Source organism: Chelonia mydas, chromosome 5 (assembly GCF_015237465.2).
Source record: "Chelonia mydas isolate rCheMyd1 chromosome 5, rCheMyd1.pri.v2, whole genome shotgun sequence".
Taxonomy (NCBI): Eukaryota; Metazoa; Chordata; order Testudines; family Cheloniidae; genus Chelonia; species Chelonia mydas.
In genome coordinates, this window is record NC_051245.2 from 14,618,005 (window position 1) to 14,642,181 (window position 24,177).

General features: G+C 45.7%; 1 protein-coding gene across 9 annotated transcripts in view; it reads left to right on the forward strand.

Annotated features, from left to right (window-relative positions):
* CTIF (cap binding complex dependent translation initiation factor) overlaps positions 1-24,177 on the forward strand; it is a 334,688-nt gene that overhangs the window by 240,138 nt on the left and 70,373 nt on the right. The gene's annotated exons all lie outside the window — the stretch shown is intronic.

The window sequence follows — 24,177 nt, forward strand, 5'->3', positions numbered from 1 at the left end:
TACGACAGACCGATATAATTTTATAGGCACCATCCGGTTAATATCCATCTCTATCTCTCCTTCTATTTTAAAAGCTCAGTTTAACAAATGCTCATTCCCCAGGCACTGTCCCCACCTAGTTTTAACCCATAAAGCTCTAAAAGGTTTGGATCCTTAGTACGTCAGAGACTACCTCTCTCCTTATGCGATTCTCCAGCGGTTGAGATTATTATTGTTTATTGTTCGTATTACTGTAGCATCTACAATCTTGGACCAATATCAGAGCCCATATGCTGGGAGTGTACATAGACAGTCCTTGACCTGAAGAGCTTGCAATCTAAATAGACAAAACAGGCCAAAGAGGAGAAAGGAAGGATCTTTATCCCTGTTTACAGACACGGAGATGGAGGCCCAGGGAGATGAAGGCCAAGATCCCCAAAGGGATTTAGGTACCTGAAGACCAGAATGTGCTGCTGCAATCCACAAAACCCCCCACTCGGCTGCCATCTTGCCCTGTAGGTCCCTAAACTCACTCAGCACCAACGTTTTCACTGTAAAAGTTCCCGAGGCATCTAAGTTTCTACCTGGAGGCAGGTACACTGCTGGCACAGGCAGGCATCTAGGTGGCTTATTTCACACCTAAGCCCAGCGTGATCGTAAAGGCAGGTGCAGATAAGCATTCCCCCACCTATCTCACCTGCGGGGCCTGAATCTGATAGGTGTGCTCAGGGGCCTCCTCCGAAGTTCCTTTGTGGATCCGGGCTGAAGCAACTTGCCCAGGGTCACACAGGAAAGTCTATGGCCCCGCACATCACATGTGGAGAAAGGGAGCTTCTGGGAAATGATAGCAGGATCTCTCTCACTTCTCAGCTAAGGCGGAGCCAGGCTGATGGGAGGTACATGTGTCTCAAGTAAACTGTCTGTCCTCTGTGTACTCCAAGCAAGTGTTTAGTAGCACAGGTATAGTCATGACTGATGTGCCTCTTAAGTGGAAGAGGTCACCTTGATTGAAACAAACTGGCATTGACAGCCATAGCATCACTCCGTGAGCTGAGAGGGTGCTGGATGGCAAGGAGGCCCTTAGGGAAAAGGACCAGGTGGATGAGGATTATATGGAAAGCCTCTTGCCACATTAAGGCATTGTCCATACCATGTAACAATGTTGTACCCCAGCCGGTGATGTTATTTTGTATGGGCACAGGCTCCCATTTTGTGTTCTGCAGAGAGGAGAATTTGACGCTTCGTTTATGTGCAGAAAATGTTTGTGGTGGTGATGTGGGAGCGACCCTCATTTTCATTTTGTTGCTGACGGTGCATGTTACACACACGTCCTGTCACTGAAATCACATCATTCTTTGCAATGTACTTTCCTTGCCATTCTGCTTTCCTTTGCTGCTGTGGCTGGAATTCATCGCTTCATTATACTTTGCATTGCTTGTCTCCAATCCTGTGGCTGGTTGTGTGCAATGCACTGGGTTGAGTCAGGCTTTTGTGCAAACAGCACGTGGCAGTTGTCTGACATTCCTTCTTGTCATGTATCTACCCTTAAGCCAGCTGGCAAAAATGCTGGTACTCTGATTTACATGTAGCGAGCCCCTGACTCCCTCTGCTTTGTGAGAGAAGATTTGCTGCAGCCACAAGCCAAGGAGGGAGAAGATCTTGGTAGAGTGCTATTGTGCCGTCCTGCAACGGCCGCTGCCATTACTGTGACGTTGTCAGCTAAAACGACTCCATCCCCCCAAAAAGAATGTGAACATGCAGGCGTGAGCCAGTCTCCAGGAACCTGAGGGTATGTCTGCAGAGCAAAGAAAATCCCTTGGCTGCCCCGTGTCAGCTGACTCGGGCTCGGGCTACCGGGCTGTTTCATAGCTGTGTAGACTTCCTGGCTTGAGCTGGAGCCCAGACTCTGGGATCCTCCCATCTCACAGGGTCCTAGAGCTCAGACTTCAACCCAAGCCCAGATGTCTACACAGCAGTGAAACAGCCACAGACCTGAACCCCGCGAGCCTGAGTCGGCTGGCACAGGCCAGCCGCAGGTGTCTGGTTGCTGGGTAGACATACCCTGAGAGCATTCCTTGCTCAGAAGGCTTTGCAAGTTAGCTTCACTAGCTGATCATTCACTAACCCTCTGAAAGGGTTTGTGCTTCTGTTTAAAGAAACAGACTCCAGTGAACACTGTCTTATCAATTGCTCCAGTGACCCACAAAAGTCAGTTGATTCCTCGTGGTGACTTTCTCATGAAGACGGGGCAATTATTCACTACGTCTGGGATACTTCAGGCCAGTTTCTTAAGAAAGGAGATTGTCCAGTAAGGGTGACCTCTTTGTATGGGTTTTTATTGTGTTAATATTGAGTATGTACAGTTCTTTTGAGCATAACAATAATCAGGCATCACCTTCAAACCCCAGACCTTCCCTACTTTGGGAACGCTAATTAAACCCTGCAGTAAGTATCGTCCACGTTTTTCAGATGGGCAGGTCATTTAACTTCTCTGTGCCCTAAGGCTACTCTGACCAACTGGCAGAGCCAGGAATAAAACTGAGGAGTCCTAGCTCCCACTCTTTCTCTTTAACCATTAGAGGATTCTTCCTCTCAAGAAAAGTGACCATCTTCTCTTGATTGTCTGCTGTTAACTCTTCCTTCAGTGCTGTAGCCAGATGCTGAGCTGGTGTAAATGGGTGTAGATCATTGGCTTCAGTGAAACTTCACTGACTGCCTGCTCCAGTATTTTTGAGTGGGGAAGTGTCCTGGAAGATTCCTCCATTTTTTCCATTTACTCCTTGTCCCTTTTTATGGAAAATAATGACTCTGTGGAGCTGAATCTTTTTCTTCATGATTTTGCTGAGTTGGGAGGTTTCCAGTGAGGTCAAAACTTCACACCCCCAAATGCTGTTTACTCGAAAGGTAGGTAGAATTCTGTCAAATGGCAGGAGATGGGGGGTCCAGGCTCCTGGGTTCTGATCTGCTGCCAGCTCATGGTCTGACCCTGGGCAAGGCACTGTATCTCACTGCACTCCAGTTTCCCAGCTGTGCTGACTTACTGGAGTGAAGTACTTTGAGGTCTATAAAATGGGGATGATAATACTGACTTACCTACCTGCTTGTTTTGTTATGATCCCCAATTAACGCGTGGGTAAAGCACTTTCACATTAGAAGAAGGTGCAATATTAAGTACAAATTAAAAATTTATATTTAATAAACTGCCCGTCCCCTTCAATGTGATGCATCTCCTCCGCTGTGTGTGTCCATTGTATTCTGTATTATGAAATATCTGTTGTAGTAACATGGTAAACATGAAAGCTAACCTGTAGACCCTGCTGGGTGCAAGAAATCTCAGCTCTTGTTTCCTGCTCGTGCTAACAGATGGGGGAAATCTTGACTATAGTTAACAGGGAAATTCCATTACATAAAGTTTTATGTGATTTTGAGTTTTGCTCTCCAGTGGATTTACAATGAAAAGAGGGCTTTGCTTTCACAATTCTGGGTCAATGAGAAGGCAGGCATGTATAATGAGAATCATAGCTAAGGCTGGCTCGTTGATGCACAGATCTCAGAGCGAGGAGGAGTCCGAAAAAATAAGAGAGAGAGAGAGATTTATGTGTAACGTGTCACCTGTAACTTCTATAGCTAGATAAGCTAATGTTAAACTGTATCATTATTTATCACCTTGTATATGTACATGTTCCAGCAACGAGGTCTGTTATACAATGGCCAAATGCTGTTCAAGGAGTTTGTTTTCTAGCTCACTCCAATGCTGGATGATTGTAATAGCACTCTGTGCTTGCATGCTGTCAAGCATCATTTAAGGGTCTCAAGACACTTCCACAAATAAATAACTATTTAAACTATGTGAGGTATGTTGCCACATTTACCATTCGTTCCTTTATTTCACACATGAAGGAACTGAGGCCTGGGTCATGCAGCACGTCCATGACAGGGCTTGTGGGATTTAGGCCTGCAGTAGATAGAGCCCAGCAGTCCTGAGACCCAGAACCTGCTTTAACCAAAAGTCCACACTCCCTCTTTGTATCATTATGTACCTATCCCTGCTTTCAGCTACTGAATGAGGAAAATTCGAGTATTGCTTAGGTGAGTTGTTGTGGCTCTGGAGGTTGTGTGGACAATATCAACAACTGGCATTTTCCTAGAGGCAACTGATGGGCTTGTTTCATCTTTCCATTACCTTCCTGCTGGTTAAATACACAAGCTGGGCACAGGTGTATGGGAATCCTTTGAATATTTGTATTTTTCCTTGGGTCATGTGATCTTTTTTAAATCTTTTTTGTGGTTTTGTCTCAGTTCTTGCTCTGGTTTCTGCCCTAGGGGGTGAAGATGATGCTAGATGACTATGCTGCTATATGTCCTTGCAGTGTGAGGTAGATGCCACCTTTTAGGGGCTAGGCCATCAGGATCAGGAATCTGGGGAAGCAGTCCTAGTGAGTCTGGAAGGAAATATGGTGTAGCTGATTAATAGTAATGTTACATTGGTGCTTAGAGACCATGCCAAGACTGGGGCCCAGCCTTGCCCCAAAGAACTTACAGTCTAAATATACAAGAGAGACATAGGTCAGGGGGAAAGGCAAAGCCATCATCTCCATTTTACCACTGGGGATCTGCAACCCTGAAGGCTGAAGTGAGTTGCCCCGGGGCATGCTGGGAGTCTCTGACAGAGTCTTAGCCCCAAGTTCCAGGCCAGTATCTTAACCACAAGCCCATGCTTCCTCTTGCAAGACTGACTCCCAAGAAGTCCTCCAGCAAAATCACCAAAGGCTGAACTTGGCATAGAGATTATCTCTAAGGGTAAAAGAAAATTGATTTTTCCTTAAAACAAAATCCATGACCAGTCCATGATTTTAAATAAAAAATCACAGCAAAAAACTCAGAGCCCTGATCATAAGCAAGAGGAGTAGGTAGCATAATACACTGAGAGCCCATGAGATACCAGCACCTAACCCTACAGCAGAGGAGATTCCCCTTGGCAGTGGCAGTTATGACTCTCTCTTTCCCATGAAATTTTTCAGTTATTTCAGGCAACCACATCCAAGATTAAACTAAACTAGCAAACCCTAAAACGTTCATGTTCTGGTATTTAAAAACTACTATCTGTCTAACTTGAACCGAGCTCTTGGCGCTTCTGAAGATAGAACTAACTTCACTGTCATGTGCCATCTGGAGCCCTAAACAGCAGCAGATCCTCCTGTCTGGTGAGCTCTCTGCTAGATCCTTTGTGCCACTGAATGCATCCGATGAAGTGAGCTGTAGCTCACGAAAGCTTACGCTCAAATAAATTGGTTAGTCTCTAAGGTTCCACTAGTACTCCTTTTCTTTTTGCAGGAAACCTGTAATGCTTTCTTTGAAGCATGATCTGTGGAGACTTATCAGCAAGGGTCAATGATTTACCATCCTGAAAGCTATAAATCAGAAACCGGATCCCATTCATGCTTTTCTAAGAGCGTGTATGTAGTACAAACAAAGACCCTGTCATTGTTGAACACTCCAGCAGCCAGAGAAGCTGCTACAATCATCAGGACTGGCGGAAAGCATCCTGGGAGTGTATTTGAATTGGAGAGACTTTTCCTTAGCGGAGGGCTTCTTCCTGCAGGCCCCATGTCTTGAGGAACTTCCTGGGCTAAAGAGGCTGTCAGCACCCTGGGCACAACCACATTCTGGTGGTTGGGGGGACCCTGCTGCTGAACTGAAAGAGGGACATAGAATGGACAAACACTCAGGTGACCTGTCCCTTTAGCTTTGCCAGCTCGCCATGGACACTGCTGTGGGGTTGTGACATACTGGGATACAATCCAGACTAGTGGCAGGCTGTGTCACCCTTGCCCTGCAGCCATGGGTGTCTTACAATGTCTATAGCTCCCACCCGGGCCACTCACAAACAGCCTTCTAGCATGCATGCCACAGCCTGAGTGCCTGCCAGTTACACCATGGCTCTCACCAGCCTTGGTTATACTGCAGGGTGACCCCAACACACCCCCAGAAATGTATGTCCTATACTGCCCAGCCCTCTTCTGGACAGTACAGATATATTAAGTCCATTATACCTTTAAGGGAATAATATGCCAGTTTATTATTTTAAATAGAGTTACCCAGACACTTCAACTTAAACATGCTGGATTAGATAAAACAGTAAAACTAGTTTATTAACTACAAAGAGAGAGATTTTAAATGAGTACAAGTAATGAGGCATAAAAGTCAGAAATGGTTACAAGAAAAATGAAGACAAAGCGCTTTCTAATATCTACTTAAGAAACTATTGTTGTTGCAAAGCAAACTTTCGTACCGCATACTCCAGTAGATTACTGACCAAATTTTCAGGTCAGGACCCCTCCCCCAGAGTCCAATGGCTGTTTCCTTTTTTCTTCTTAGGTTCGGAGAATGAGGTGGGCAGGGAGAGAGAAGGGGGTGCCTGAGGGTGTTTGTCCCTCCTTTTGATAGTTTCAGTCCCCCACTTGGAAAACATTTCTAGCTGAGAATCAGAAGATAAGAGTCTATGTGGAAGGATATTCCCTGCTTGTTTTTTTCACCTGTCTGAGCTTCCTTTGTTTTTCCTTCCTGCTTGATGAGTCTGTTTATTGCTTAAATGCAAACACACATTCCTTTGTTTAGGACAGACCTGTTTGCTGACTTCTGCTTGGGCAGGGCTGTGGGGTTTGGAACCTGTGTTAATACCATCATACAGGGGAATCTTATAACTTCACATATAGTGTTACCACATATATTTTATCAGGACAATGCTGACCAGCAAATTATGAGTTTTCAAATGACACCTCACAAGCCATACTTTGTACGAAGATTATTGCAGTGATGTGTAGGGTGTGAAATCGGGGGTGACCAAAGGGTCTGCGGTGCCTTCCAGTCCAGGGAGCAAGAGACTACTCCCCGCAGCTGAACCTAGGAGTGACATCCTGACCACATGAGAGTTTCTTCATTGTCTTAATGGAGCCAGGATTTCACTCTTGGTCTCTTGGGAGACAGCACAGGCCCACCATGCAGATCCTAAATGCATTTATTTCAAAGTCCAGTTTCACAGACATCCTTCTCTTCTTACTGTGTTTAAATTAAACCATTGTCTTCATTTAGGGGGAAGAAAGCTATTACATTAAGTATTAGTAATTCTTTGCTATAAGGCAGGAATTCAAACAAGACACTGTCCTTGGCTCAGCTCCCACCCCACAGGAATAGTGTTTAACTGTCATGTACTGTGATCAGAAACAACTAGACATACAGTACCTGCCTGGGGAACTTCAGATGAGTTCGGCTTGCCTGTGGCTATGGGCCCTTTCCCTTGGAGAGTCGCTAGGTTAATCTCAGCTGTCAATGACGGGGGTGATCACAGTGACAGAGGTAGCATAGCTAGAGGGTAGATAATAATTTTGCAAGCCCATTAAAAAAACATGTAAAGACCAACAGAGGCCTACATCTGCAGCTCCCATTGACTTAGAATGGAATAGTGAGAACACAGCGCTTCTGAAAATCAAGACGCTGCCGTTAAACATAATATTTCAGAAAGTTGCACAATCCTCCTTTGCAGCCAGCCTTTTCCTTTCCAGCCCTGTAGCCGGCTCAGGTTCATGTCCAGAATTGTCTCCGCTCTCCTCACTATGAATCCTGTCTTTACCTACGGGATTTGTGAGCTCTGTTTGAAACACCCACAGGAGTGAATGCACAGAGCCAAGGAGAGGATATCCGTCTTGTGTATTGTGCTGCGCACCCTTCTATCAAAGTCAGAGGAAATCAGAGCTGGCTCCAGCTATTTTCATCAAGGTTCTCCTGTGATGAAGTGGAGTTCAGCGTGAGTGCTAATGGTCCAAAGAGGAGAAGAAAAGAATCTAAAATCTTCTTCAGCAAGAAAACGGCTGACCAGCTGACTGCAGGCGTCAGTGACAGATATGTCTCTAATCCAGTCAACAGAGATACTTTGGGCAGGTCAATCCTGCATGACAATCGATGCTGCATAACAAGTTTTCTGCATTATTAACTGCAGAACCAGTGATTTTGTGGAGAGAGGAAAGGGCAACCCAGATGCTGCAAGTTGCTCTGCCATTGACTTCACTGGGAGTTGGAGACACTTGGCACCTTCTAAGACATGCACAGCAACTGGCAGGCTTGGGCCTTTGTGGTCATACAGCAAGATCAGGAAACATTTAAACTCATCTTTGAAAAAATGATACTTGTAAAACTCAACAACTGACAGTAGCTCCAGGAAGTCATCCGTCTTTTTTATTTGCTGTTACCACAACTGAAGGATCATTGAGCTTATGTTTATGGCTAAATACAGCGTGAAGCATTGGCTCACACACTTTCTGGGATTTACTTCGTGAACAGTATTGTAGTTATTTACCATGAAGTGATTTCCCACTCCTGGGATTAGAGACATTTAAGGAAGTAGTGTGGGCAGGTACACAGGGTACGGGGAGTCAATGTAAATGGTGATGGAACTTTGAACTAATCACATGATTGTCTTGTTTCAGAAACAATTCAGAAACAAAAAGTAATGTTAAAGAAAAAAACCTGGTCCTTGAGGATCACTAGGTGCTGTATCAGAGCTGAGCTTTCAGGAGGAAGCAAACTGGCAGCAAGAAATAGCCCGAAAGCAAGGCTTTTTGCTTTCTCCAGAGAAAGAATTTCCAAAATAGAGTGAAATCACCAAGTCAGCAAGAATTGACACTTTCTGAATCTGTTCTTGTGGGATAGACATTGCACTCATGTGTTGTAAGGCAATCAAAATATCATTGGGCAAAGGGAGTAAAACCTGTAATTTAAAAAAGATAACAGAAAAGGAGAAATATTAATATGTGTATAACAATATTATACCTAGAGATCCCAACCAAGGTTCAGGCCCTATTATACTAGGTGACATATAGACATACGGTGAGAGACCATGCCTGCCCCAAAGAGCTTATGTTCTAAATAGCTAAGACAGACAAAGGGTGTGAGGTGAAATAGCCACAGAGGTGAAGTGACTTGCCCATGGTCACACAACAGGGCACTAGCAGACCTGAGAAGAGGCACTGTGTCTCCTGACTCCCAGCCTAGTGGCCTGGGTACTAGACCACACTGCCTCCCTAAAAAACCTAAGAAGTAATGTTAGGTATAACTATCATCTCTCTTCTAGAAGTCAGTAGACCAACTGGTTTTTATTAGATTTTCTCATTGACTTGAAAGTCTAGTGCTGTCATTAGCATTAGAGCTGCCCAGAAAACGGAATTTCCCTCCCACTAAAAATTTCAATGTTTCTGGGATAAAATTTCATCCCAAATCTGGACAAAAAAGTCAAATATTCAACATTTTTCACAGGAGGAAGACAGCCATTTGAGGAGAACCAAAACGGAATTTGTCAGCTTGCTCCCAGGTGCCCCAGCTCCCTGGGGAATCTAGTTAGCACAGCAAGGCAGCTGCCCAGGAAGTCAGGCAATTAGCAGTTTGCCACACTCCCAGGGGAGTCGGGAAGCCCCAGGAGGCTGCTGCCTGTTCTCTGGCTCTCCAGGTTGCCCAACTCCCCAGTTTGTCTGCCTGGTTTCTATCCAAACCTTTGACGGAATTGACATGTTTCCATGGAATGTTTTCAAACCAGCATGTCCAAGGGAAGTGTGGTCCATCAGAAAAATGTCAACCCGATCTGGTTAGCATAGTAGACAAAGAGGCCAGTCTCCTGGGTTCTATTCCTGTCTCTGTCACTGACTGATGGCAAGTCCATCAGCTTCCCTATCTACAACATAGGGTAAGAGTAATGCACATCAGAAAGGGATTTTCACATGAACAATTTCCTTTTAAGAGCGACTGGAAGGGGAAGGAATAAATTCTGCCCCCCAGTTACACGAGTGTCAACCTGGAGTAATTTAATGCCAAATTTGGCCTGTTTATATGGGCACATAGAACACATCTAGGAAATTGCTCAGTCTAGGGGAGGGGATAAGGGCCAGGCAACCCTGATATGTGTACTTGCACCACCTGAGAATGTGGCATGAAAACAAATGTGGGTAATCCCGAGATACAGAGGTTCTCCCAACCTTTTGCTTTATGATTGTTCTGTATAATCATTGGCTGTTGAAAAACCATAAAGCACTCCTCAGAATGTATAATTGTCTATAAAGCCAGAAAGGAGCTTTTGAAAGCATTACAGAGATCACAACGGCAGTGTAACAAGGTTAGGAGACAGCACCCTTCTTACGAGTATCTTTCTCTTACTGCTAGTCACTATCACTCTCCCTCAGACTAGTTGATTAAACTGGTTCAAGCTAGAATATTAGTTACAATAATGAACAGTTTTACATGTTACTGTTCCCTGGGCACCGTTGACCATTTTGTTGATGGAGTGACTGCTGTGTAGAGTGTCTATCATTACAATAACACTTAGCACTAACATAGTAATATAATAAATATTATATTAACTAGTAACATAATAACTACAATTCCAAATTCTTTACACACAGGAAGTTCACCACGCTCTGTGGGATAGGTAAGGAGCCTAATATCCATTTTGGAAATAGAGGACTAAACGTCTTGCGCAAAGTGACACAAGAAATCAGTTGTAAACAGAATAGAACCCAGGAGTCCTGACCTTTTCCAGCCCTTAAGAGACAAGTGTTTCCAGATTGCAACTCACACATTGTTCTTTACTATTAATCCATAACTCCTCTAAAACGCCTGGTCTAGAACTGGACTTGTTTGTCGGTAACATCTTTCAGACTAAGCTTATCCCAAAGTGTAAAGAGCTCCGCTAGCCATACGTGGTCAAGCTATAGAGACTCTGTACAAGGGTGTGATAAATAGGGATAAACATGCCCACTCATCCTCTGAATACTATTGGCCACTGACAGCGAAGGCAGAACTGATAACTGCAGGTCAAGCCCCTCGCATATGGTCCCAACAGATGTTCCTGTTTTGTAGGAGGTGCGTGGACTTGTTTGTCCCTTTCTCTCAGGAGCAAATGACTGCAAACTGAGGTCCCAGCAGCTCAGCCAGTCCTGCAACACCCAAACGTGAAACTAGATACCATTAACTTGGGTTTGAATAGAGACTGGGAGTGGCTGGGTCATTACACATATTGAATCTATTTCCCTATGTTAAGTATCCTCACACCTTCTTGTCAACTGTCTAAATGGGCCATCTTGATTATCACCACAAAAGTTTTTTTCTTCTGCTGATACTAGCTCATCTTAACTAATTAGCCTCTCACAGTTTGTATGGCAACTTCCAGCTTATCTGTATGTATATATATTTCGTCTTACTATATGTTCCATTCTATGCATCCGATGAAGTGAGCTGTAGCTTACGTAAGCTTAAGCTCTAATAAATTTGTTAGTCTCTAAGGTGCCAAAAGTACTCCCGTTCTTTCTGTGGATACAGACTAACACAGCTGCTACTCTGAGACTCTGGTAGAGGATCTAACACAGGGGTTGACAACCTTTCAGAAGTGGTGTGCCGAGTCTTCATTTATTCACTCTAAGTTAAGGTTTCGCATGCCAGTAATACATTTTAATGTTTTTAGAAGGTCGCTCTCTATAAGTCTATATTATGTAACTAAACTATTATTGTATGTAAAGTAAACAAGGTTTTTAAAATGTTTAAGAAGCTTCATTTAAAATTAAATTAAAATGCAGATCTTATCAGTTTAGTGTAGTGGTTCTTAACTGGGGATGCACGCACCCTCTGGGGGTGCGAGACATGCGAGATTTTTTTAGAAGGTAAATCATCGAAAACACAAATTAAGCAAAGACACATAAGTACAACTACTTTGTTTCATCAAACCTATGTATTTATTAACATTATACATTTTTAATGATTACTGTAATATACAAAGTTTTTAAGTTTTCAAGTTTTTAAGGTAATTGTAGTGTAATTTTTGATAAGGGGTGAGAGAACATATTTTGAGAACTCCAGACCATCAGTGGGCTGAGCGGGGCCAGGTGTAGTGTATAAAATTGCTCCCCATAGGAATGTGCTCCTTACAGCGTACTACTTACGGCTGCCAGTCCTGATGCTCTGAGTGGCACGATAAGGGGACGGGGGGACCAGGGGTGGTTTGATAGGCGTGGGAGTCCCGGGGGGCCGGTCAGGGGTCGGGTAAGTGGATAGGAGTTGGGGCAGTCAGGGGACAGGGAACGGGGGGGCTTGGATGGGGTGGGTCCGGGGGGGCGGATAGGAGTGGGGGGTCCTGGGAGGGGGTGGTCAGGGGACAAGAAGGCGGCGGGGGTTGGATGGGTCAGAGGTTATGAGGGGGGCAGTCAGGGGGCGGGAAGTGGGCCGGCTGTTTGGGGAGGCACAGCCTTCCCTACCTTGGTACAGTGTACTAAATTTCTCCCCATAGGAATTTGCTACTTACGGTGTATTACTTACGGCTGCCAGTCCTGGTGCTCTGCAAGTAGCAGCACGTTCCTACAGGGAGAAATTTAATACCCTACACCGGGGGACAGAACCCCAGACCGGCAGTGGGCTGAGCGGTTCAGTCCGCCGCCAGTCTGGGGTTCCGGCCGTCGGCTCCTGCCAGCTGGGGTCCCGGCTGCCGGCCCCGCTCAGCCTGCTGCCGGCCCAGGGTTGCTTTCACCCAGGCTGGCAGTGGGCTGAGCCGGGGCAGCGGCTGGGACCCCAGCTGGCAGCAGCGTGCCAGTAAAAATCGGCTCTCGTGCCGCAGGTTGCCGACCTCTGATCTAACAGATTAGAGTGTTAACCCACTCAGCTGTCCTGCCAGCACTATTCAATATGTATTGATCATGTTCTTAAACCTTGGCTGATCCTTGTGAGATAAAAGCAGATGCAGAACAATTAAATCGCAGTGCTAAGGATACTGCTTACTGAACAAATGTGGTTTTGTCTTTTCAACCTGGCTCCTCTTCTATTCTTAGCCGTTGATGAGCACGTGCATAGCAGGGACACCTACTTTGATTTCACTTCAGGAACTGCTAAAGTTCATAACTTATCTCATGAGACTTTTATGATCCCAAGACATATGCCAGTTCGGGGGCACAAAGACGCCACAGTGCCCCCCTCAAGGCAGCTCCTCTGAGGAGTATCTCTCTTGGCAGACGTACAGATATTCAGACTTAATAACCCTGGCTGCAAACGAACCAGTGTCTCAAGTAGCAGCTGTCTTGATGTGAAATACGGGGATTGACAGTATCAGGAAAGCTCTGGTTTAGATTTAGCTCTCCCCGTCTTTTGGCTGTGAATCCAGTCTTTGCTCTTGAATCTGAATGATGTAAACCTTTAGAGGCACTCCAGTGGCACATGTAAAGCAGAATAATGCGACTGATGCCTGATGGGCCTTGGGGAACTCCTGCTGTTTCTGGACACCGCACTGTTTTTCTTTGCTTTTAAACCAGCAAAATTCTGAGTGGGTTAAATCAGAGTCATTGAGTTATAGATGGATTAAATCAGAGTCATCGAAATATCGCCCAACAGATATGGCTGTGGCAACTTGCCAGGAACCTGCTGGCCCTAACTAATTGGCACAAAATGGAGCAGATTGCGTCTGCCCTCATCTTTACTGTGGACGTGTGGCCGGTCCCAGCATGTGATGCAATGTGAATTGGGCCTCTGTGAGCCATGAAGCGCATTCTATTCTGGCCCTTATAGTCTGTGGCAATTGTATTTCTCCGTTAAAGATGAGTGCAGCCCCAGGCTGCACTGCAGACTTCTTTGGTTTGTCATCACCTGGGCTAAACCCCTCTGAATACAGGGTAGGTATCATTCCTTGCTGCCTTTCTTCTTCCACCCAGACTGTAAATAGATGTGAAATGCATTTATGCAGAGCACACTGTATTCTATATAAGTTGTTATACCAGCCCAGCAGTAGACCATCTTCCGGTAGACCACACAGTGACATGACTCAATTCCATCACATGTGGTTCATTCTCTCCGCAAGGGGAGAATTGTGTGTGCAGTGCAGACTTTTATTCAGGTAGGGTTTTGTTTTGGGGGGTGTCTTTTAAACACACATAACAGATCATGTAACATTGAAGCTAACGGTATGGATTAGTCCTTTGTTGGCCTTTAATACAGGTTATCCTTCAAAGTCTCAGAAGCAGTAATTGCACTAAACAAAATCATAGAATCATAGAATATCAGGGTTGGAAGGGACCTCAGGAGGTCATCTAGTCCAGCCCCCTGCTCAAATCAGGACCAATCCCCAACTAAATCATCCCAGCCAGGGCTTTGTCAAGCCTGACCTTAAAAACTTCTAAGGAAGGAGATTCCACCACCTCCCTAGGTAACGCATTCCAATGTTTCACCACCCTCCTAGTGAAAAAGTTTTTCCTGATATCCAACCTAAATCTCCCCCACTGCAACTTGAGACCATTACTCTTTGTTCTGTCATCAGCTACCACTGAGAACAGTCTAGATCCATCCTCTTTGGAACCCCTTTCAGGTAGATGAAAGCAGCTATCAAATCCCCCCTCATTCTTCTCTTCTGCAGACTAAACAATCCCAGTTCCCTCAGCCTCTCCTCATAAGTCATGTGTTCCAGTCCCCTAATCATTTTTGTTGCCCTCCGCTGGACTCTTTCCAATTTGTCCACATCCTTGTTGTAGTGTGGGGCCCAAAACTGGACACAGTACTCCAGATGAGGCCTCACCAATGTCGAATAGAGGGAAACCATCACGTCCCTCGATCTGCTGGCGATGGCCCTACTTACACATCCCAAAATGCCACTGGCCTTCTTGGCAACAAGGGCACACTGTTGACTCATATCCAGCTTCTCGTCCACTGTAACCCCTAGGTCCTTTTCTGCAGAACTGCTGCCGAGCCATTCGGACCCTAGTCTGTAGCGGTGCATGGGCTTCTTCTGTCTAAGTGCAGGACTCTGCACTTGTCCTTGTTGAACCTCATCAGATTTCTTTTGGCCCAATCCTCTAATTTGTCTAGGGCCCTCTGTATCCTATCCCTACCCTCCAGTGGATCTACCTCTCCTCCCAGTTTAGTGTCATCTGCAAACTTGCTGAGGGTGCAATCCACACCATCCTCCAGATCATTAATGAAGATATTGAACAAAACCGGCCTGAGGACCGATCTTTGGGGCACTCCACTTGATACCGGCTGCCTGCTAGATATGGAGTCATTGATCACTACCTATTGAGCCCGACAATCTAGCCAGCTTTCTATCCACCTTATAGTCCATTCATCCAGCCCATACTTCTTTAACTTGCTGGCAAGAATACTGTGGGAGACTGTGTCAAAAGCTTTGCTAAAGTCAAGGAACAACACGTCCACTGCTTTCCCCTCATCCACAGAGCCAGTTATCTCATCATAGAAGGCAATTAGATTAGTCAGGCATGACTTGCCCTTGTGAATCCATGCTGACTGTTCCTGATCATTTTCCTCTCCTCTAAGTGCTTCAGAATTGATTCCTTGAGGACCTGCTGATATAAAATGAGCTGATATTAGTTCTTTTTCCATGATTAGGGCCTCCTCTTTCTCCGAAACACTCGGTCCCAATGCGGGGGAAACAGGGAAATCCTCTCCATAGTAGGAGCAAACATGTGGCAAAGAGGAGGTCGAGGGCACGGGGACAGAGTCCATGACTGACCCTAGGTTCTGCCTCGGGGAGATGCAGTGCAGCATTAGACCCAGAGAGTATTGGAGAGGGAGAGTTCATCAAAAAACATTTCAGAGCTTGTGTGTGTGTTTGCTTTGTCTCCTAGCCTGTGGGTGATTCGTCTCCCACAAGAGAATTTTGCTTGTCATAGTTTTAAACACAGGCTTACGCAGCCCCCGCATTTTGAAAACTAGATCTGCTGCAAACCCTGTGTCTGTAACATAAGTTAAAGTATTCCTCTGTTGAAATCTGTATGCTCTTTATAGCAGAGAGGTGTCTGCATCTGAACTATGCATAGCAAAGTATATTATTAGAGTGGACATCACTGTGGCTGTAATTGTACACTGCTTTCCTTAGCAACTGTTCCCAACAACACATCAAACAGGAGGATGTGATACCTTTTAAAAAAAATACACATCTATGCACTCAGATCAACACGGCCAGCCTGTTGCGGAAAGGCTACGTGAATCCAGTCAGATTCAAAATCTGGTATGTCCCTGCGTTTAGAAATAAACTTCTGGGTCGTGGTAGCAGGGCTATTTCTAGTACACACCCTAAACCATGTTAAATCAAACCATTGAACCCTCTGTTGTACCAAGCTGTTTCTCGTTATCAGGTAGTCACCAAAGGCAGTTTTTGTGAGGTATACTGTGCGTTGAGTATAGTGCACAGAAGATGTACATCAGCAGGTCATGTTGCTTGGCACTGATTTGTATAACCCGCGGGGGGACAATGACTGAGATAGCATGAAGACTGTACAGTCTTCTCCCCGCTAGTTATGACCATTCTCCTCAAGAGAGAAATGATGGTCTGTGGTTCAAACATAGGCCTGGGAACTGGTAGATAATTGTTCTGTTCCCAGTTCAGCCACAACCATTGGACCTGGTTGATCCCTGCCTTTTGCCTTGTGGGTATAAAGAAGTGTAGGCAGGCTGATTGGGATCATTGTACGCTCACTTCATGCCAGTGTAAATGATTGCACACGGTGTGAGGCAGTGGAGAATCAGACCTGTTGCTGTGTGACCTTTAGTAAGTGACCATCTTTCCATTCCTCAGTTTCCCCAGCCATAGACTAGGGGTGATGATGATAATCCCACACCTCAGTCTAAATGAATAAATGTTTTGGGGGCTGCTCAGATACCGTGGAGATGAGTGCGATGGAAAGGCCAGGAAATAAGGATTATGGTCAGGGTCCTGAGATATTAACGTGGATGTGTGCGGAAGTTGCTATAGCCCAGAATGTCTTTTGTATATGGTAGGCCACTACATTTCTTTATTTATTCAATCTAATGTCTTTCACAAACACTGCACTTTTTTGAGAGGCAGAAAATAATGATCTTGGATTTTACCTCTTGATGCACTGGAAATGTCTTCATTCAATAGGTTTGTTTTGGTATCTTATACTCATTTTAAAGAACATTACCCTATTTTTGTATTCATTTTGCATAGAATATATTAAAAGATACTATATTTCATAGAATATTAAAATATCAGGGTTGGACGGGACCTCAGGAGGTCATCTAGTCCAACCCCCTGCTCAAAGCAAGACCTAATCCATAACTAAATCATCCCAGCCAGGGCTTTGTCAAGTCTGACCTTAAAAACCTCTAAGGAAGGGGAGATTCCACCACCTCCCTAAGTAACCCATTCCAATGCTTCACCACCCTCCCAGTGAAACAGTATTTCCTAATATCCAACCTAAACCTCCCCCACTGCAACTTGAGACCATTACTCCTTGTTCTATCATCTGGTACCAGTGAGAACAGTCTAGATCCATCCTCTTTGGAACCTCCTTTCAGGTAGTTGAAAGCAGCTATCAAATCCCCCCTCATTCTTCTCTTCTGCAGACTAAACAATCCCAGTTCCCTCAGCCTCTCCTCATAAGTCATGTGTTCCAGTCCCCTAATCATTTTTGTTGCCCTCCGCTGGACTCTTTCCAATTTTTCCATATCCTTCTTGTAGTGTGGGGCCCAAAACTGGACACAGTACTCCAGATGAGGCCTCACCAATGCCGAATAGAGGGGAATGATCACGTCCCGTGATCTGCTGGCAATGCTCCTACTTATACAGCCAAAAATGCTGTTAGCCTTCTTGGCAACAAGGGCACACTGTTGACTCATATCCTGCTTCTCATCCACCGTAACCCCTAGGTCCTTTTCTGCAGAACTGCTGCCTAGCCACTCTGTCCCTAGTCTGTAGCAGTGCATGGGAACTCCACTGTATTTGATAAATTCAAGGCAACAGATTCTGAGGAGGTACTAACAAGAAATACCTAAGTCCATAAAACAAACTCTTCCATTGTCAGTCAAGTCTGTGGATAAGCTAGTACAACATTGAACGTTAATACCTTATTGGAATATAAATACAGTGGTATGGAGCACTGGCGAATAAACAGATCTTTTAAAATGAAGGCTTAAAGAGAAGAAGACTGGTCCACTGCTTAGGGCACTAACTTAGGCGTTGGGAAACCTGTGTTCAGTTCCCTGCTCTACCCAAGACTTCTTTTGTCATCTTGTAGTCACTCTATCTCTTTGTGCCTCAGTTCCCCATCTGTAAAATGGAGATAATAGCACTGCCTTACCTCATTGGGGTTTTGTGAGGATAAATCTATTAAAGATAGGATGTGCTGTTGAACTCCAGCTGCTGTTGTAATAGCCTTCCAGGTACCTGAGTCTGCGCTGAACCTGAAGGCCCTCCTAGCATAGGTGTGATGGTAATGAGGACAAAATAAATACCACAGACAGTGTTTAAAAGCAGAATCTTTTCCTTTAAATGATTATGAACTGGTGGCAAAAGTGTTCTAGGCTCCAGATAAGGAATGGGTGGTGGTTGTTTGAAATTGGAAAAAAGTGAAGACGAGAGAACCAAATTGCACCTCGGAATGAGGATCTAAACTGTAGCATTGACATGTAACATCAGCCCAAGTGTCTAGCCATTGGTGTGTTTTTAATTCAATTCAGTTTAATTAGAGGATGACAATTGCCCAGTCCACGTATTGGAAACACAATGGCAGTTCAGTAACGATTGCTGTCTATGAAAAGCCATTGCCCAGGAGATATCAAAGAGGTTTCTTCACGTAGAGATCCTGGAACATTAAAAATGTGAGCCTCTTAGATTTGGAACACAGTACAAGCCAGAATCTAGAAATGGATCTGCCTCATTAAACAAGGCATGCCAGCAAATAAAGCTTCGTTAACTTTGCATCACAGGAGTTACCACTTTTTTCACTGCGGATGGCGTGTGATCCAACTTTAACAGCTTTTGATTAGTAATCCATAAACGTTTCTTACTTGCAGTTATGATGAGTCGCGGGATGATGATTTGGGGAAAGATCCTCTTCTGCTGTAGTAGATTGAGAATCTCCCCCCGAAGTGTGTGTGCAGAAATGGCATGTAATGATAAAAGTTAGTACTGATACAGTGCTATTCATCTGTAGATCCCATAGGGCTTTGTGAGAGCAGGCAGGCATTATTACCCCCCCTTTACAGATGGGATAACTGAGTCACATAGGGACTGAGTGACTTGCCTAAACTCACACGGCCAGTGGCAGAGATGAGATTAGAATTCAGGAATGAAATCTGGGCTGTATTGCGGTTCGTGGCAAAACTCCCATTGACTTCAATATAGGGCCAGGATTTCACCCCACACATCTTGACTCCCAGCCCATTGCTCAGACCACTAAACCACAGCTGTTCAGACTATAGCTAGCTCAATTCTAGATATCGTAGGTATAGATCATCAGTGACATAGAGGTACATACTCTTGTCTCTGGAGGTTCTGGTGGATTGAACATACCACCCTCATGTAAATGGAAACACTGGCTTTAGATAGGGCACTCATAAGTTTTCAGGCATTGGGTGCCTTAGTTTCCCCACCTGTACAATGGAGATGATAATAATTACGCCCCCCCTTTTGTAAACCATTATGAGATCCTAAGATGAAAGTTGTTTTGTAAATGCAGAGCATTAATGTTGTTCTCAAGTTGCAAATATAATTTATTTTTCTTTGCAGCTGGGACAGGTCAAGCGGCTTACAAAACCGAATGTGTCATTTTTATATTGTTTTGCAAGTTGTGCAGCCTACCAGGCAGTTCATTCGCCTGGTTTCATCGGGCCTGATTCTGAGCTTGCATACACTGGTGTGCATCAGGAATAGCTCCCCCCAGAGTCAGCAGTGGAAGGAAGAGCCAAATCAGGTCGTTGTGTCTGGAGAGCTGTCTGAGAGTAGAGAAAGGAATGGACACATGAGTGGTTCCAGGAAGCTTCTTGGGCTTGTTTGGATCTGCTCAGAGAGGCCCCTGTGCTGAATCAGTAGTCAGCGCGGACAAAACGTATTCACTAGAGTTTAAAATAAAAAAAGATGGGAGAGGAGGGCATGTTCCGGGTTTTTGTTTCCCCTGAACCGCTGGGCCTGCTGTCAGTTACTTGTAGATATATCTCTGAAGATGTGTTGTAATTCTGTAACAGGGCATTTATTCTACACTGCATAGTAGTCAGAACCCAAACGTCTGCAATGACCAAAATTCCACTGGGGAGGAATGAGAGCAGGGGAGGCAGTTCTGGCCGTCTGCCTGACCCGGCAGGTGAAGATGAGAGTTTAAAATCAATTAATGTTATACGGCCGGCTCTGGAGTAGCTTCACTCAGCCCTGGGAATGTTCCACTGTTCCCCGCCAGTCTGGCCAAGCTGTAGTCTTCGCATATCTACTGATAGTAATAACACTCGACAGGCTTTGCTGTGTTTGTTAACGTTACAGGAGCTGCTCTTAAACAGGTCCCAGGCAGATAAGTGGGTTATTGGAGAACCCCGTATTAAATGTCAAGCTGCATGGTTTAAAGTTTCCTCTTTGTAAGTGGAGCAGTGGCACCTCTCCGGCTGTACAAGCCGCACAGTCAATTTGTAGATCCTTTCCATTACGAGAGCCGGGGGACGGGAGGGGAAGACTGTGTGTAGATCGATTCCTGCGCAGTCAGTCAGACGAGGGAATCCAAATCATGCGAGCCTGGCAGTGGGAACAGGGCGCGTACCTGCTGGGTCGGTGAATGGAAAAACTGGCAGCGGCTGAGCAGCATGGAAAAACTGCTTGCAGCGTTATGTAATAATGTACCGAGGACGTCTCTGTGGCTAGTAGGGATAAACATGAGGTGTTAGTGGAGTACATAAGGGAGACAAATAGCAATTGATAACAGGGCGGGGGGGAAACACAAGCTGCAGGGATCGTGGGTTTGCAGCCTCTGAGCTGAACCTAAATTTGACTGTTGCAGAAATGCCCTGCGTAGTGGGACATCCACAAAGCATCTCTTATGTGACTAGCAGCCTCACCATGCCATCCCTTGCATCTATTCGGTTCAGGTTTGGGGTGTAGCAGGAAGTTGGTTGGAATCCATCTGACCCAGCAGTGGTTTCTGCCTCCCAACAAGGGAAACGTTTAATTTCTGATACAGGTGTGTCCTGGAATGGATGGACTGGTTGATTAGAAAGTCCAAGTAAGTTGCAGAAAGGGCTTAAAAGTCCAGAAGAATGGTAAGCTTGTTGAATTTAATGCACTGGCAAATTATTTATATTGCACTGCTCCCGCCTCAGCCATGTCAAGAAAAGAAACATCAAGTTCTCCTCGCCTCTATAAATAAAAGAAATCCTTTAAATGGATAATGATTTCTTCTAGCTCCATTTCCAGTCTGAAGAAGAACGCACCACAAGTTATTTGTGTGTGAATGAAGGAGCTAAGATCCCAGATCTGACATTGATGCTTTGTGTAGCCTTGAGAAAGTTTTACTTAACCTCGCTGTGTCTCCGTGCACCTACCTGTAAAATGGGGACATGGGCCAGTGCTTTGAAGACGCAAAGTACTGCAGAAGTACAGTACTTGGTATCATTAGGTATAATTATAATAATCATCTATTTATTCAGTAGAGGATTTAGTAATTGCTCAAATACCTGTATTAAGGATCATGAGTAAATGTTTATACATCTACAATTACTCTGTTATACACACACACACACACACACACACACACTGTTTGTGTGTTTAAGAGCTCTTTTAACTAGTTATGCTGGTATAATCTACAACCGTTAACATGTCAAACCAAACAGAAGCTGCTTGGGGACTTTCCTCTCTATGCTTTATTGACATAACAGCACACTCGGTATGTTGTAAATTGTCTTAAACATGAAGCCTTTACACCAGGGGTGGGCAAACTTTTTGGACGGAGGGCCACATCAGGGTTGCAAAACTATATGGAAGGCCGGGTAGGGAAGGCTGTGCCTCCCCAAACAGCCTGGCCCCTCCCCACCATCCACCCCTTGCTCCCTGTCCCCTGACTGCCCCAACCCCTATCCACACCCCCGCTCCCTAACAGGCCCCCCGCGACTCCCACGCCTATCCAGCCCCCCCGTTCCCTGACCGCCTCCCCCAGAATCTCCACCCCATCCAACCACTCCCTGTGTCCTGACAGCCCACCGGGACCCTCCGCCCCCTTACTATGCTGGAGCCAGCCACGGCGCTGTGCTGCCTGGCAGGAGCGGCGGGCCAGAGCGCTGGCGGCGCAGTGCGCTGAGGCTGCAGAGGAGGGGGAACAGCAGGGGAGGGGCCAGGGACTAGCCTACCTGGCTGGGAGCTTAGAGGCCGGGCAGGACGGTCCCGCGGGCCGGATGTGGCCCACGGGACATAGTTTGCCCACCTCTGCTTTACACATACACCAAATCTGTTATTCTTCAAGGAGACGCAGGGAACTGGGAATGCATATGGTTCCACTGGAGAGTGTGATGAGATTTATCAGTTCCCTTCAGTGCCACTGTTTTGATGCCTTTCAGTGGGAGTGCATCTGATTGGTGGCTACTAATACTTTGTTGAATCAGGCTCCATGCAAACTCCAACTGTGAATATTTATCAGTCCTCTGAGGAGTAAAAAGAGTGGTCTCCCAGTACCCAGAATGAATGAGTGTGGCAAGCCACACGCTGATCCCTTTCTCTATCAGAAACTTTCCCTTCATTTTTTTGCAATTGTTTTTTTTCTGTGTAACCTAATTGCTCTGTAAAGGACCCTGACAGAATTGCAGAGCATCTGTGCGTGCAGTTTTCAGAGTAGCAGCCGTGTTAGTCTGTATAGTGAACTTGGGTGCAGTGTAAACTGGAATGCAAGCCCCAAAGATCTCCACGAGGAGACTGCAGTTCTGATTACGGTGAACTGCAGCCTAGAGTCTTCTGTGGAAAACATACCTTGAGCCAGATCCTTCCCTCTCCCCCACCCCCAGAGTGTGCTTTGGATTGCTTCAGCAGTGCAAACAGGTGGGTCTGGCTACCTGAAGATTGCCCTGGTGTGAGGGAATTCACAGGTGCCATAAGGTTGGCTTGGCAGCTCCTTTGCCATGTCCTCTCCCAGCTTCCAGTTAGAGGGCATGGCTTGGGGGCTGCTACATTCGGCCAATCCACAGCTCCCAATAGCCAATGCAGTTTAGTGCAGCTCTGAGGCTGCTTGGAATTGCACCTCCTGACTGACGGCCCCAGGATTTTCAGAGGGGACAATATAGCATAAAAATGACTTAAAACCACTTGCACTCCCAGCCCCTGCCTGAGTTGAAAGTTATAGGAGTTAGTTTGTAAAAACCCATCAAAATATCTCTGTCTGTTACACAGGCACAAAATTGTTTAACTTGCGAGATCCCTCAGATCCCAGCAGTGCAGAGAGAATGGTGTTTAAAGTGCTGGCCTCGCTTTCCAGGACTGATGGAGAGAGGATCCATTTTCATTCAAAAGGCACAAATCCTAGCCCAGGACAGAGTGTGTGTGCTTGCCAACTCAGGGACTCAGCCTGTCTAATGCATTAGTCTGTCAGGCCATCTGCTCCTGAGCGTTCCAGCTTAAATCCGCGTCACTCTGCTAGAACTGCTTGAAGTTTAGAGGTTTTACGGACGTTGATGGCTGCATTGTTGGGAAATCCCGGCTCCTGGCACCAGAAGGCTAATGCCAGAAAGAGCTTGTCTTCCCTCCCCCCTGTCCCTCAGCTGATCCCGTCTCGTGGCATTGGGAAATGCAGGATGAGTTGTTTGCTAGGTTTCTCAGGGATGCTGTCAGCTTCCCTAGATGTCTGGTTCTGTGTATTGCCACCTGGGCCTTATTCTGAGGAGGAAGGGTTCAGAGAGATTTTATTCCCCCTCTCCTCATCCAAAAATACACAGAGTCCCCATTGCATTTCAGTGGTTGCTGAAAGCACGTTGCTATTTCCAACCTAGAATGCCCCTAATTTAATTGCTTTCAAATGCTCTCCTTTCCTTGGGCCTGGGAAAGCTGTTGTGATGGGCTGTGGTGAAAGGGGCCTCTCTTGGCCTGAGGTGGTAGCTGACATGCTTATCTGTAAATCTGTGCGGGGGTGGGGGGGGCCTGGGTGAGCATTTGTAGGGGCAGCTATCTCTGTAGAGCCCTGACACCACAAGGAACTGTAAACAGAATGATTGTACGGTTGGGAAATTCCACAGAACAGCCTTGCTGTCTGGGAAATAGACTGCACTAGCCTCTGCCTTCTAGTGCCTGGTGCAGTGGGGAGCATGCATTGAGCTGTTCGGAGGGAGCCAACGAAGAGTATAGTGCAAACAGGCCAGTGAATCAATAAAGAGTGTTTGCCTGACAGCGAACTAGTCTACACATTAGCCACC